This window comes from Mesoplodon bidens, assembly GCF_964165515.1.
Source record: "Mesoplodon bidens genome assembly, chromosome: 13".
Lineage (NCBI taxonomy): Eukaryota > Metazoa > Chordata > Mammalia > Artiodactyla > Ziphiidae > Mesoplodon > Mesoplodon bidens.
In genome coordinates, this window is record NC_138169.1 from 75,024,954 (window position 1) to 75,039,013 (window position 14,060).

Here is a 14,060-nt window from a genome sequence, read left to right on the forward strand (position 1 = left end):
GTTTGGGTGTGACTTAGACTATTCCCTCCTCTTTTAGGGACTAAAACATCTTTAAGGAACATATCTGAGCCCAAGAGCATGGAAGATTAAAGGGTCCATAAAATCAATGTTAAAAATCCAAAAATTCACAAAATTCCCATTTCTTGGGAAATAATTTTTTTTCCTTTAAGCCTTAGCCCAAAACTTAGGTTATTAAAAAAAAAAAAACCTCAAATATACAATTGTTTCTTCTCCCTGTATAAGCACCACTGTAAATTCAATTTCTGGAATATAAAATGTCTGAGATGTTTCACTCTCCCTACATGAAAACAGTAAGTCTAGACTTCAAATTTATATTTTAACCACATGGCTTTGCTTTTTAATCTTCATGATGACTGTCATTTGTTTCTCTAGCATTATTCATTTGTTTACTGAAGCCAAGAAACATCGTGAGTTTATCTAAGTCAGGATGATAGAGTACATAAGAAAAAATGAAATCCATTTTGTGACTACATAAAATGAGAATACGTTCCTGAAGAAAGTCCTGTTCCAAAAGGATAAACAGGTGATGGATTTCCCCAACAGCCTGAAGCATTTTTTTTAAACAAAGAGCTATCTTTGGTTTAAAAAAATGATTTTAAAAAGTGAAGTAAAGAATAGCAACAGTAGTCTGCATCACTGTCCCCAGAGCCGAAGTTGTTCGATGCTTAGATATAATTTCAGTCATTTGAGGATCAAGAAAAAAAACCTTTTTTTTTTTTACTTTTTATTTTATATTGGAGTTTAGCCGATTAACAATGTTGTGATAGTTTCAGATGCACAGCAAAGGGACTCGGCCCTACATGGACATGTATCCATTGTTTTTAAAAGGATAATTTGGGGTACTTATATTTGGCCTCCAAACACAGTGCACATGTTTAGAAATTGTGGACTCCTGGAAGATATTTGATTATTTAAAAATATTTTTATCATTGATTAGTGTACTGGGTTGGATCATGTCCCCTGCAAATTCATGTCCACCTGGAACCTCAAAATGTGACCTCATTTGGAAACAGGATTTTGCAGATGTAACTGGTTAGGTTAAATTGGGATCACACTGGATTAGATTGGGCCCTAAATCCAGTGACTGGTGTCCTTATAAAAAGGCCATATTGGGAATTCCCTGGTTGTCCAGTGGTTAGGACTTGGTGCTTTCACTGCTGTGGCCCGGGTTCAATCCCTGGTCAGGGAACTCAGATCCTCAAGCCGCACGGCCAAAAACAAACAAGGCCATATCAAGACACAGAGACATACACAAAAAACTCCCCGTGAGGACAGAGGCAGATACTGGAGTGATGAGTCTGCAAGCCAAGAAGTGATGGCCACTGCCAGAAGCTAGGAAGAGGCAAGGAGGGAGTCTTCCCTGGAGCCTTCAGAAAAAGTATGGCCCTGCTGACACTTTAATTTCAGACTTCTGGCCTCCAGAACTGTGAGAGAATAAATCTCTGTTGTTTTAAGCCACCAAGTTTGTGGTACTTTGTTATGGCCCTAGGAAACCATCATACTTAGGTTGGGTAAAATAGGGAGATGACAATAACATTTTTTCTAAGTGTTGTAATGACCAGCCTGTAATACAGCCTGAACCAACTCAAGATACTTCCTGCTGGAGGAGTGAAGTTCACAGGTTCTTTGGTTCAGGGTTTACTAAAATGTAGCTAATAGACTTCCCTTCAAGTAGAGAAACGATTTTCTATTTTAAATATAGTCAGGTTTGCTATGCTTCATGGTATCTTTATCTTCAGTAAATTGAACTCTACCTAGAAACAACATACATTGCAGTCCCTGAAAATATTACTTTTCATAATTTGATTTTGCATCTTCCTTCATCTCCAAGGTAAGCCTTATACAGATACATCTTATTTAATTTTACTTTCAGCTAACAGTTCCAAATGCTGTGTTTCTATGTCCTATGAATGCACTCCAAACCATTCTGTTGCTTATTTACCAAACTTTATGAGGCTATGAACCTTTATGGTGATTTGTTTTTTGAGGCTTAGGCAATATTTTTATACGCTGATTGCTAAAATCAAAGCATAGAGATTACTTACACTCACAAGGGATGATCCATCACAATAGAAATGTAAACAGGAGTTTACTTCATCATTTTGCTGGTTGTTCTTCTCTGGTACATTCATCAGACTCCATTTCCTCTTTTGCCCTAGTATACTTTATTGTATATTGTATATTAAAGTATACTTTATTGTCTTAGGAACTTTCTTCTCAGGGTTCATATGAGAAGGGAGTTATGGCCTCCTTTACACAGGGAGCTAATGGAATAAAGGACTTGCTCTAAATTATATTTTTCCTATCTGTGTGTAGGTCTTCTAGCTGGATTAGTGCCAGCTCTTCCTCCTATTCTCAGCCCAAATTCTTGTCCTTTGGCACTCTCAATTTCCTTTTCTATCAGGAATGAACTCCATGTTCATAAGTATGTGCCCTGAAATGACCAACCAACATTCTCGTTGAAAAGGGGTCCCCTTGATGTCAACATAGGAAAATAAGACAGAATAGCAGGGCAGGGTTCTTTCTCTATACTGATTTACAGCCAAGATGGAAACTAAAGACTATTGGCTAAGTCTGGCCATTAACCTACATAATCATACAAGCATAGATATTTGTTTTTTGGTGATATTTACCACGAAGCACAGTGAAATTGAGTCTAAGACCTGATTTAATGTTTTGATTTTTCTATCCTATGCTCTAATCTTGTTGTAAGCATGGAGCTGTTACTTGTTTACCCAGATGATCACAAGGTTTGAGAAAGCATTTGAGAGGTGAGGGAATAACCTAATATGCAACAGGGTTAGATGATCTGAAACTTTGCCTATGAAGTGAATGCCTATGGTTGCCGTGTTCTTGGAAATACAGACAGCTTTCATGGAGATAAATTAAGCATAACATTTTAAAGCAGCCAGCTAATGCAGGAAATGTGTTAGATTTATGTAGTCAGGATTTTAGAATTTGAGAGATATGGGGTCTCACGTATGTACTTTCTTTAATGGCAGTTCCAATCAGTAGCTGTTAAATATTGTCAATCCAGAGAACATGAGAAGAAAGAGAGCCGAGTTTTGGGAACTACTACAGTGGGATGGTATCTTTAAACATAGCAGAACTTACTAGTGATTGTCTTGAGAGGCAGATGGCCTCATGGGTCACTAATTCTGCGGACTCTATGAAAGAGAATAGAATTGAGTGGTCAAAATAAAGGCATAAAGAAGAAGTAAAACAAATACCAGGGGTACAGACCTCTGGGTTATAGAACACCATCCAACATTTCATTGGCCTGGCCATCATTTTTTTTATAAAGCAGTAAGTTCCATCTGTTGGGGGAATTTTCTTTCCTTAACTTCTATAGAGAACAAATTATTTTCTTAGAACTGGGGATGGTATTGTGTTTTAAAGATGGTTCTTAGACTTTTAATCTCTCTTTATATCAAGTTAAACTTTTGTTTGCAATTGTGATTAAAAAAAAAAGTCCGCCAAACGTTGTACGTTGAACCCAGCAATGCACATTTTACACCCAAGCCTGTCGACAAAGTGTGACGTTGGGCATGTGAAAGAAATATCCCATGGCCTGCCAATGTCTAACTTTATTTTTGCCCAACTCACAACTCATCTGACTAAAAACGATACTTAACCTCAATGTTTTTCTGTCATTTCAGGATCTCACTGTACTGAAATATGTCACTGTGGTACAAAATTAAGAAAGGAATTGAAACAAGGGAAATTTTTACTGTTAAGAAATGTAAGAAATAGTGCTTGCTTCATGGTATGATTTCTACGCTTTCTAATTATACTAACTCTACACAGTTTGTGTAGCAAGAATTTCATCTTTTCTTTCTTTGGCCCGGCGTTTTGGGCTTTCTCCACGGCAACTATCAATATTTTTAATAAAGAGACAGATGCCCAGATATTGGCTCCCAGTTCTCAGGGTGTCCACCGGTGACTGTGGAACTTCAGGAAAGTCATTCTTCACCATCGAGCATGGCTTGTTTCTATTTTTATAGAGTTGAGCTATGTAGCTAAAAAAGCTATGTAGCTTTTTTATATGTTGAATTTGGGTAGTTTGTTATTAAGTCTGTAATAAGTAACATCAAAATATAAATAATTGAAACTTAATCATACAAAATTTGGTGGGTAAAATAGTGTCCCAAGGGAGAAGTAAAAATCCAAAGCTACTCATACAGGCAAGGTTTTTTTTTTTTTGCCGTACGCGGGTCTCTCACTGTTGTGGCCTCTCCCGCTGCGGAGCACGGGCTCTGGATGTGCAGGCTCAGCAGCCATGGCTCACGGGCCTAGCCGCTCCGTGGCATGTGGGATCTTCCCAGACCAGGGCACAAACCTGTGTCCCCTGCATCGGCAGGCGGACTCTCAACCACTGCGCCACCAGGAAAGCCCCAGGAAAGGTTTTCATATAGTTTGTGTTATGTAGCATTTGTGTGTGTGTATCTTTTTTTTGTTTGTTTATTTTATTTGTTTTTATATATACTCCTTAATTTAATTTTTATTTTATATTGGGGTATAGTTGATTTACAATGTTGTGTTAGTTTCCGGTGTACAGTGAAGTGGTTCAGTTATACATATACATATATCCATTCTTTTTCAGATTCCTTTTCCATATAGGTTATTACAGAACACTGAGTAGAGTTCCCTGTGCTATACAGTAGATCCTTGTTGATTATCTATTTTATATATAGTAGTGTATATATGTTAACCCCAAACTCCTAATTTATCTCTCTCCCAACCTTTCCCTTTTGGTAACCTTGTTAGTTTTCGAAGTCTGTGAGTCTGTTTCTGTTTTGTAAATAAGTCCATTTGTATCATCTTTTTAGATTTCACATATAAGTGATATCATATGATATTTTTCTTTCTCTGTCTGACTTACTTCACTCAGTATGATAATCTCTAGGTCCATCCATGTGTATGTGTATCTTTAGGGGTTAGATTTGGGGAGTGTTTACTAGGACTGCAAAAACAAAGTATCACAGACTAGGTGACTTAAAAAACGGAAATTGATTTTCTCACAGTTCTGGAGGCAGGAGTCTGAGATCAAGGTTTTGGCAGGGTTGGTTTCTTCTGAGGCCTCTCTCCTTGGCTTGTAGATGGCCATCTTATCCCTGGGTCATCTCATGGTCTTTCTTCTGTGTGTGTCTGTGTCCAAATCTTCTCTTCTTAAAGGATATCAATCATGTTGGATTAAGGCCCACTTTAATGACCTCATTTTAACTTAATTACCTCTTTAAAGGTCCTATCCAAATGCCATCACATTCTGAAGTGCTGGAATTAGTACTTCAACATATGAATTTTGGGGGGACCCAATTCAGTGCATACCAGTGGGTATGTAGCTTTAACAGCTTTATTGAGGTATAATCTATGTGCTATAAATTTTACCCATTTTAAGTTTCATGAGTCTTAGTAAGTTTATATAGTCTCACGACCATCACCACAATCCTGTTTTAGAACCACATGGTCTTGTTCTAAGTCTGAAAGCACACAATGATGTAATGGGAATATTGAATAACTGCCTAAACGTTACATTCCCAAATTTCTTACTAAAATTTATGTTTTAATAAAGGGTTAAAACTGTTGTCTTTATGCATGTGCAGAGTCAGGAAGTATATGGGAAATCTCTGTACCCTCCCTTCAATTTTGCCATTAATCTAAAACTGCTCTAAGAAAAAAAGAAGCCTTGATAAAAGCAAAACAAAACAAAAACAATTGCTTCTTGGCCTAAAAATTTTCATAATCAACTACACTCTGCTTATTTATTGCCTTTTTTTTCTTGGCTGCACCACGTGGCATGTGGGATCTTAGTTCCCTGACCAGGGATGATTGAACCTGCACCTCCTGCAGTGGAAGCATGGAGTCTTAACCACTGGACCGCCTGGGAAGTCCACCATGGTTTTTCATGTAAAGATGAAGGCACAGCCCCAAACAATGGAGGGTTTCATCTAACTGTTGAGAGTCAGTTTGATAGAACAGAAAGAACACTGGACCAGGAGCTGGGAGACCAGAGTTTGCTCTGGGTTCCATGCTTTCCTCCCTGAGCCCCAGTCCCCTCAATAAAAAAACTCTGATCACCATGTAGGGTTGGTATAAACATCAAATGAGGTTACAGAGGTCAAAAATCCTTACAAATTATAAATTGCAGTGTAAATGTGAAATGGTATTGCTTTTTGAAGACAAATAAAATGGACCCCTGATTAGATAGAATGAAAATAGCCTCTTCTGAACTGTTAACAGCTTACCCAGTTACTTTGAAACATAATTATCTTCCTAGGACCTCAAACTTTATTATTGTTGTTTTTTAAATTAATTTTATTGAACTATAGTTGATTTACAATGCTGTGTTAATTTCTGCTGTACAGCAAAGTGATTCAGTTATACACACACACACACATTCTTTTTCATATTCTTTTCCATTATGGTTTATCACAGGATATTGAATATAGTTCTCTGTGCTATACAACAAGTAGGACCTTGTTGCTTATCCATTCTATATAATCATTGGCATCTGCTAACCCCAAACTCCCACTCCATCCTTCCCTCTCTCCTCCCCCGTGGCAACCACAAATCTGTTCTCTATGTCTGTGAGTCTGTTTCTGTTTCATAGATAAGTCCATCTGTGTCATATTTTAGATTCCACATATAAGTGATATATAATATTTGTCTTTCTGTCTGACTTACTTCATTTAGTATGATAATCTCTAGGTCCATCCATGTTGCTGCAGATGGCATTATTTCGTTCTTTTTTATGGCTGAGTAGTATCTCATTGTGTATATAAATATATCACATCTTTATCCATTTGCTGGATAAAACATTTAGGATGTTTCCATGTCTTGCCTATTGTGAATAGTGCCGCTATGACCATAGGGGTGCATGTATCTTTTTGAATTATAGTTTTGTCCATATATATGCCTAGGTGTGGGATTGCTGGATCATATACCAACTCTATTTTTAGTTTTTTGAGGAACCTCCATACTGTTTTCCATAGTGGCTGCACCAATTTACATTCCCACCAACAATGTCGAGGTAGAACCTCAAACTTTAAATTGGTTTATGATCTAATTATTCATGTACCAAACCCCCTAAAAGAAATTGGCTCAAAATCACAAAGAGAGATTAGGGTATATGTTGACTGTTACCAAATCAGGTTTTCAAGTTCATGAACAGAGGTCATATTTCATAACACTTTTAAGTATATCTCTTATACACTGGGAAAGCTGTTTTCAGTTTGAAGCTTCCTTTGCTTTTGCTCACAAGGTTCTCTCCTAAAAGAGATTTGTGTTGTTTGAAACTAGAGTATGGAAAAGGAAAAGTCTCTCCCACCATTCTACTCTACCATCTATCTCAATTCGGAGTATCCTGACTTCAGCCAAAATACTCTTGGTGCTGAAGTCACATTTGGGTCTTAATTGAAATATATGTAGTGAGGCAGGTTTATAGCAAATTAATTCCTCATTAAATGGTTTCCTTAACACCCATCATTTTAACAGAGATTTTTAGTACTTGGAGCAGTGCACCAGAGTAGAAGGTAGGGCCCTTTGCAAAATGGAAGAAAACATTGCGGCAGGGGATGTGAACATGGAAAATGTGTGGGAATATGCAGGGTGGTTCTCAGGCAGATGTTTTTGGAAATGATATTAATCCTACAAAATTATCAGTGCTCACGTATCCCTCTAACTTTTGTAAAAGAGTTCACTGAGCAGTGTGTACATAAACCCACAACTGTGAACCAATGAAGTTTGCAACTTCAAGTATAATAAAATACTGGTTAATTATGTTTAAAACTTATGACTGGCAATTCTTAGATTGAATCACTCAAATTCTAAAGAACTGGTGTATTCTTAAGAACACGAAATCTTACATACATTACAAAACATCCTTCTTTCTAAATGAATTTGCTCTTTCGAATGGAAGCCATTAGCGGTGCATTGAACCATATGTGGAAAGAATTCAGATAACAGAAAGTTCTGTTGGTTTCCCCAGGATGTTAATTTTAAGTACTCTTTTTACAAAGAGATCTGTCTTAATGAGCTTGCTTTTCCTTCATTGAGACCGGGAGTTTAACCTGGCCATTGAGCTCAGTGTCTTAATGTACATAATGCTTTCAGGAAAGCCATTGAAAACAGCTGGGGCTAAGAGTCCCCAGATCCCAAGGCCATGGCTAAATTATAAAAGACAAGGGGAGGATCCAGCTGCAGGTTCTGCATGAGATGGGTATCTCAAGGGAAGAATAAAATGTCTTTTCTTCTGAATCCCATAGAGTATATTTTGCTTTATAGACAAAGGTGGGAGAGAGGGGACTCTGGAATTATTTGAGACGCAATCTTAAGAGGTATGTGAGATTATACTCATTAAAAACAAACTTAGGTGGAACCTCAGAAACAGAAGTGGTACCGAGGTAGGGTGTGCCTTTTGAGCATGTAAGGTAGCTACAAAATCTGCCTTTGTAACTCCTAGCAAGTTATGAGGTTGGTGAAATTGACCTAGGCTCAGCCTTAATTTTTTTTTTTTTTGCGGTACACGGGCCTCTCACTGTTGTGGCCTCTCCCGTTGCGGAGCACAGGCTCCGGACGCGCAGGCTCAGCGGCCATGGCTCATGGGCCCAGCCGCTCGGCGGCACGTGGGATCTTCCCAGACCGGAGCACGAACCCGCGTCCCCTGCATCGGCAGGCGGACTCTCAACCACTGCACCACCAGGGAAGCCCAGCCTTATGTTTTTAATCAGAATAAAAACAGGAGTGAATAAAAACCTGACATTTTTCCAAGCCTAAGTTTCCCACATCATTGCTGCTTTGCATCAAAAGGTGTCTAGAATAGTCACCTCTAGATTATTCTCTGATTAGTGAGATGTGATAAATGGTAAAGGCATCTACTTCTAAAGAGGCTTAGAGAAGTGTGCTAAGCAATCAGCTTTAACCCCAAATAATGCAACATGAGTGGCTGGGTTTGTTAATGATCACTCTGAACAGCGTTCCTTGTAAGCAATGGCCATGAGCATGGTAAGTTATGTTCATTTTCTCTGACTGCAGGGTTGCACCTTCCTGCACTATAAAAAGCTGCTCATGTTCCTCCAGGTTTCAGATGGTTTCCATGATTCCATCCTTGTTCTTAGGGCATCAGTCCTTCCCCTGGTGGATGGAAGATAGTTCCTGTTTAGCAGAAGACTGGGTCCATCTTTCCCTCAATCAGTGATCATCTTCATGCAATTGCTGCCTGTAGAAGACTTTCAGGACTTCTCTGTAGACAAGATAAGCCAGTGTAGACAGAAGGGCATCTCCTTGGGGATGGTCCCTGAGGAAGACCCGAAGGAAAGGGGGAAAGGGTAAGCAAACCCAGATCCACTGATGACCTTCAGTAAAAGCAGTGAGATAAATTACAAATCCGTCTTAAAGGAAATACCGTAAGGGCCAAGTTTTCCAGATCAAATTGGTACTCAGTTGTGCATGTCGAAAACTTGTGTCCTAAAGAGGGAGACAGATTTCTAAATATGACTTGCTAATGTCAGTGTGTGCCTGCATTTGTACTCAGCAAATATTTATTATTGTCACATATATCCCCAGGATCTTGTTAATTATTAGAAGTGCAAAAATGAGTAAGACATGATCTCTGTAAGATGGGACACTAATTAATAAAGGTCTTAATCTCAAAAGAGTATTTGAGTGATTTTAAAAAAGCATTCTTTTGGAAATGTCATTGTAAACACAAAGAATATACTTGAATTAATTCTAAGGTTTTTAGTGCCTTCATAATGAAACATTAAAGCAAGTCATATATGTATGATATATATATATATCTCCAGTATAACAGTTAATATTCATTTGCTAATCTATAGAACTCTGATATCAACTGTATATTAAAATAAGCTCATCTCTATCAGTGAAAACATGGTACCTTTTTTCCATTTTAATAGTACTTGACAACAACAACTAATCTTTAAAAGGCTTATTAGGACCCCTTGATTTGAGTTGGGTTTATACAAATGACACTTGATTAAATTTTAAGGTAGTTTGAAAAGAAATTTGCTAAGAGACTTGACATCCTTTACCATAAATGGTTTTCACTCTGTATCTCGACTTTAGGCTGTAATGAATACCATACTTGGATCTCCTTTGTAAATATTTACTTGTTCTAATAAAAGAGAAATAGAAAAACATTATTTATTCTTGTGCTAAGAACAAGGAAGTTTATAAACACAAATCATTTGGTAGCACCGACAATGACAGACTTCAACTTCTAAGCATGTCAGTCCTGAATGTACATGTGGAGCTGAGTTGCCAAAGAGACTCCGGAGGGGAACTGAATCCCCGACCTAACAAACTCTGGGTGGCATTTTTGTCTCGAGGTTAGATATAAACAGTGAACCACAGAGAAGTGAAAGCCATCGTTTAATGCTTTAGATTAAAGACAAGCCCAGAGAAATGATTAGAATTCTTGAATCTTAATGAGCTGTTCTGATCCTCTGGTCTGGTTTTCCCCTAAATTAAGTCATGGAACATAGAAGAGAAATCCTATTCTTTAACTTGAAAGCTTAACCCCCCACTCCCAAAATGTACACAAGGCGGCTCCTACATCGAAGTACCATGTGCCAAAGGGAAAGCATCTTTAAAATCTTCCCCCCAGTACTAACTGTATTGGATTTAAGATGCAATGGAAAAACTAGCTGTAGAGATGAAATATGCAGTATGTAAAGGTAAATTTAAATTTTCATTAGCTTACGTGCAAGCAAAAAAGGCTCTTAATCTATTCTTAATAGTAATTTAGAAAACATCATAAAAGCTGTCCCAAGCCTCCAACTTGAATCAGGTTACTTATTAGAGCGAAACATTTTAAAACAGAAAAGTATCTATACAATTCTGCTGAAAGAGACCTCCCTCGAGACGCACATTTTTTTCATCTTTTTTTTTTTTTTTTTGTCACTGTTAAGGCCAACATTGTCAAGTTTCCAGAAGGTTTTACAACTGATCATTTCACAGTGTTCTCAAGTAGGTCAGAAGAAAAAAATTTTTTAATGATGATCTTCATGCTCTGCTTTGATGACAGGAAGTATAGAGACCAAGTAAAGAATAACCACTTCTGTACTCTTAAGCCCACACTTCATTTAGTGTTTTAAGAAACATAGCATATGTAATTCAGACTAAAGGTGTTTAGTATTATAATTAGTCACAGAGAACTTGCCTTTGGCACTTAACAGCTGTCTAAAAAGTGCATTCAGCTCTTAACCCCTTTATTCTAATGGCCCTGATTTTGTCTGTACTAAAGTGACTTTCACATTTCTTCAGTGTTTGAATGTGAGTTGCACAAATTCCTTGGTGTCCAAGGTCCAGAGACACTGTGCCGTGGAAAGGGAGACAGCCCCATTTCTAAAACAATATTGGGGACATATGGATGACAAAGTATTTTGTGTGTGACTTCTGGGAGATGTGGCTTGGACGTTGAAATACTTGTACCTCTGGGACATTTCTTTTTCTTTTTTTGTTTAAGAAAATTATTTTTTAATTAAAAGAAAAAATTTTAAATTGAATGTGTGACTTTCAGGCATACAGCAAGGTGATTCAGTTATACATACATATATAATATATATATTATATATATATTCTTTTTCAGGTTATTTTCCACTATAGGTTATTACAAGATATTGAGTATAGTTCCCTGTGCTATACAGTAGATCCTTGCTGTGTATATATTTTACATATAGTAGTGTGTATTTGTTAACCCCAAACTCCTAATTTATGTCTCCCTCAACCTTTCCCCTTTGATAACCATGTTTGTTTTCAAAGTCTGTGAGTCTCTTTCTGTTTTGTAAATAAGTTCATTTGTATCCATTTTTAAAATTCCACATGTAAGTGATATCATATGATATTTGTCTTTCTCTGTCTGACTTACTTCTCTTAGTATGATAATCTCTACGTATGATAATCTCTACGTCCATCCATGTTGCTGCAAATGGCATTATTTCATTCTTATTTTTATGACTGGGTAGTATTCCATTGTATGTGTGTTGTGTGTATGTGTGTGTGTGAATATATATATATATATATATATATATTCCAATGTATATATATACCACATCTTCTTTATCCATTCATCTGTCGATGGACATTTAGGTTGTTTCCATGTCTTGGCTATTGTGAATAGTGCTGCTAAGAACATTGGGGTGCATGTATCTCTTCAAATTAGAGTTTTTGTTTTTCCAAATATACGCCCAGGTGTGGGATTGCTGGATCATATGGCAACTCTATTTTTAGTGTTTTAAGGAATCCTCTGGGACATTTAAATGGTTTATGGGAATAACAGGGGAGAATCATTTATTCCAAATATTTCATGCAATCAAGTTATGTTTATCTGTTCAAATATTTCGTTTTAAAATATTGAAATAGTTCAAACATATAGAAAAAGAATATATTCATTCATTTAATAAATATCTTTTGCAAGTCTACTACATGCCAGCAACTGACCTCCATGCTTAGGATACATCAGAGAACTCTATAGACAAGACCCCTACCTTTTTTTTTAATTAATTTATTTTATTTTAGTTTAGTTTTGGCTGCATTGGGTCTTTGTTGCTGCACGTGGGCTTTCTCTAGTTGTGGCGAGCGGAGGCTACTCTTCGTTGCAGTGTGCAGGCTTCTCATTGCAGTGGCTTCTCTTTGTTTCGGAGCATGGGCTGTAGGCGTGGGGGCTTCAGTAGTTGTGGCACGTGGCTCAGTGGTTGTGGCTCATGGGCTCTAGAGTGTAGGCTCAGTAGTTGTGGCGCACGGGCTTAGTTGCTCCGTGGGCACGTGGGATCTTCCCGGACCAGGGCTCGAACCCGTGTCCCTTGCATTGGCAGGAGGATTCTTAACCACTGCACCACCAGGGAAGCCCCAAGATCCCTACCTTTATGGAGAGTATGTTCTGGCAGAGGAGATAGGCAATAAAGAATTACTGCAGAGATGGCCTTGAATAGATGACAGGCAGTGAGACACAGTGACCAAGAAGGAAGTGGATTTAGATAGTCCCTGTATGGTAGTGGGCAGGAAAGCAGAATGTGTGGGTCTAGGTATTGGTGGGTGGGTGGATGGAGTTGCGGGGGAGGCCCAGGAAGTTCTCTTTGTGTCCATGTTCTCTGGGAAGTAGGAAGCAAGGTCAACAGAAAGTAAGGATGGGGGAGATTTGAGGATAGAAGCCGAAGTTGTGAAAAGTTTATTTAGTACAGAATACAATGTAACAGACACTTATAAACAACTGCAGATCAAACATAACATTTTGCCGTACTTTGTTCAGATTTATTTTTTTTAAATAAAGAGTTACAGGGACTTGCCTGGTGGTCCAGTGGTTAAGAGTCTGCTCTTCCATTGCAGGGGGCACGGGCTTGATCCCTGTTTGGGGAACTAAGATCCCACATGCTGCATGGCCCAGCCAAAAAAAACAACAACAAACAGTTACAGAGATAGTCAGAGTAACTCTCCACTGTTCATTTTATCCTTTCCATCCTTCCAAAGACAGCCACTCCCTTGAAGCTGGTATGTGTGATAGCGAAGCAAGTTGTTCAAATTATTAGTGCTTAAGTTGGATCTGAAGCTTCTTGTTTCTCTGAGAAACTGAATGTAACAGGGTTTCCCCTCCCCCACTGCTTTGATTGCTTTGCTTCTTTCAATTGTAGTAAAATATACAAAACGTAGTATTTATCATTTTAACCTACGTATGTGTATAATTCAGTGACATTATATTCACACACAGTGTTGTGTACCCATCGCCACTATCTATTTCTAAAACTTCATTGTCCTCCCCAACATAAACTCGGTACCCGTTAGACAACAATTCCCCTTTCTCCCCTCCCCTCAACCCATGGTAACCCAATTCTACTTTCTGGCTCCATGAATTTGCCTCTTCTAGGGACCGTATATAAATGGACTCATACAATATTTGTTCTTCTGTGTCTGGTTTATTTCACTTAGCATAATGGTTTCAAGGTCCATCCGTGTTGTAGCATATATCTAAATTTCCTTTTTACCCTTTTTATGGCTGATGATATTTTTGGCAGGCTTTTAGCATC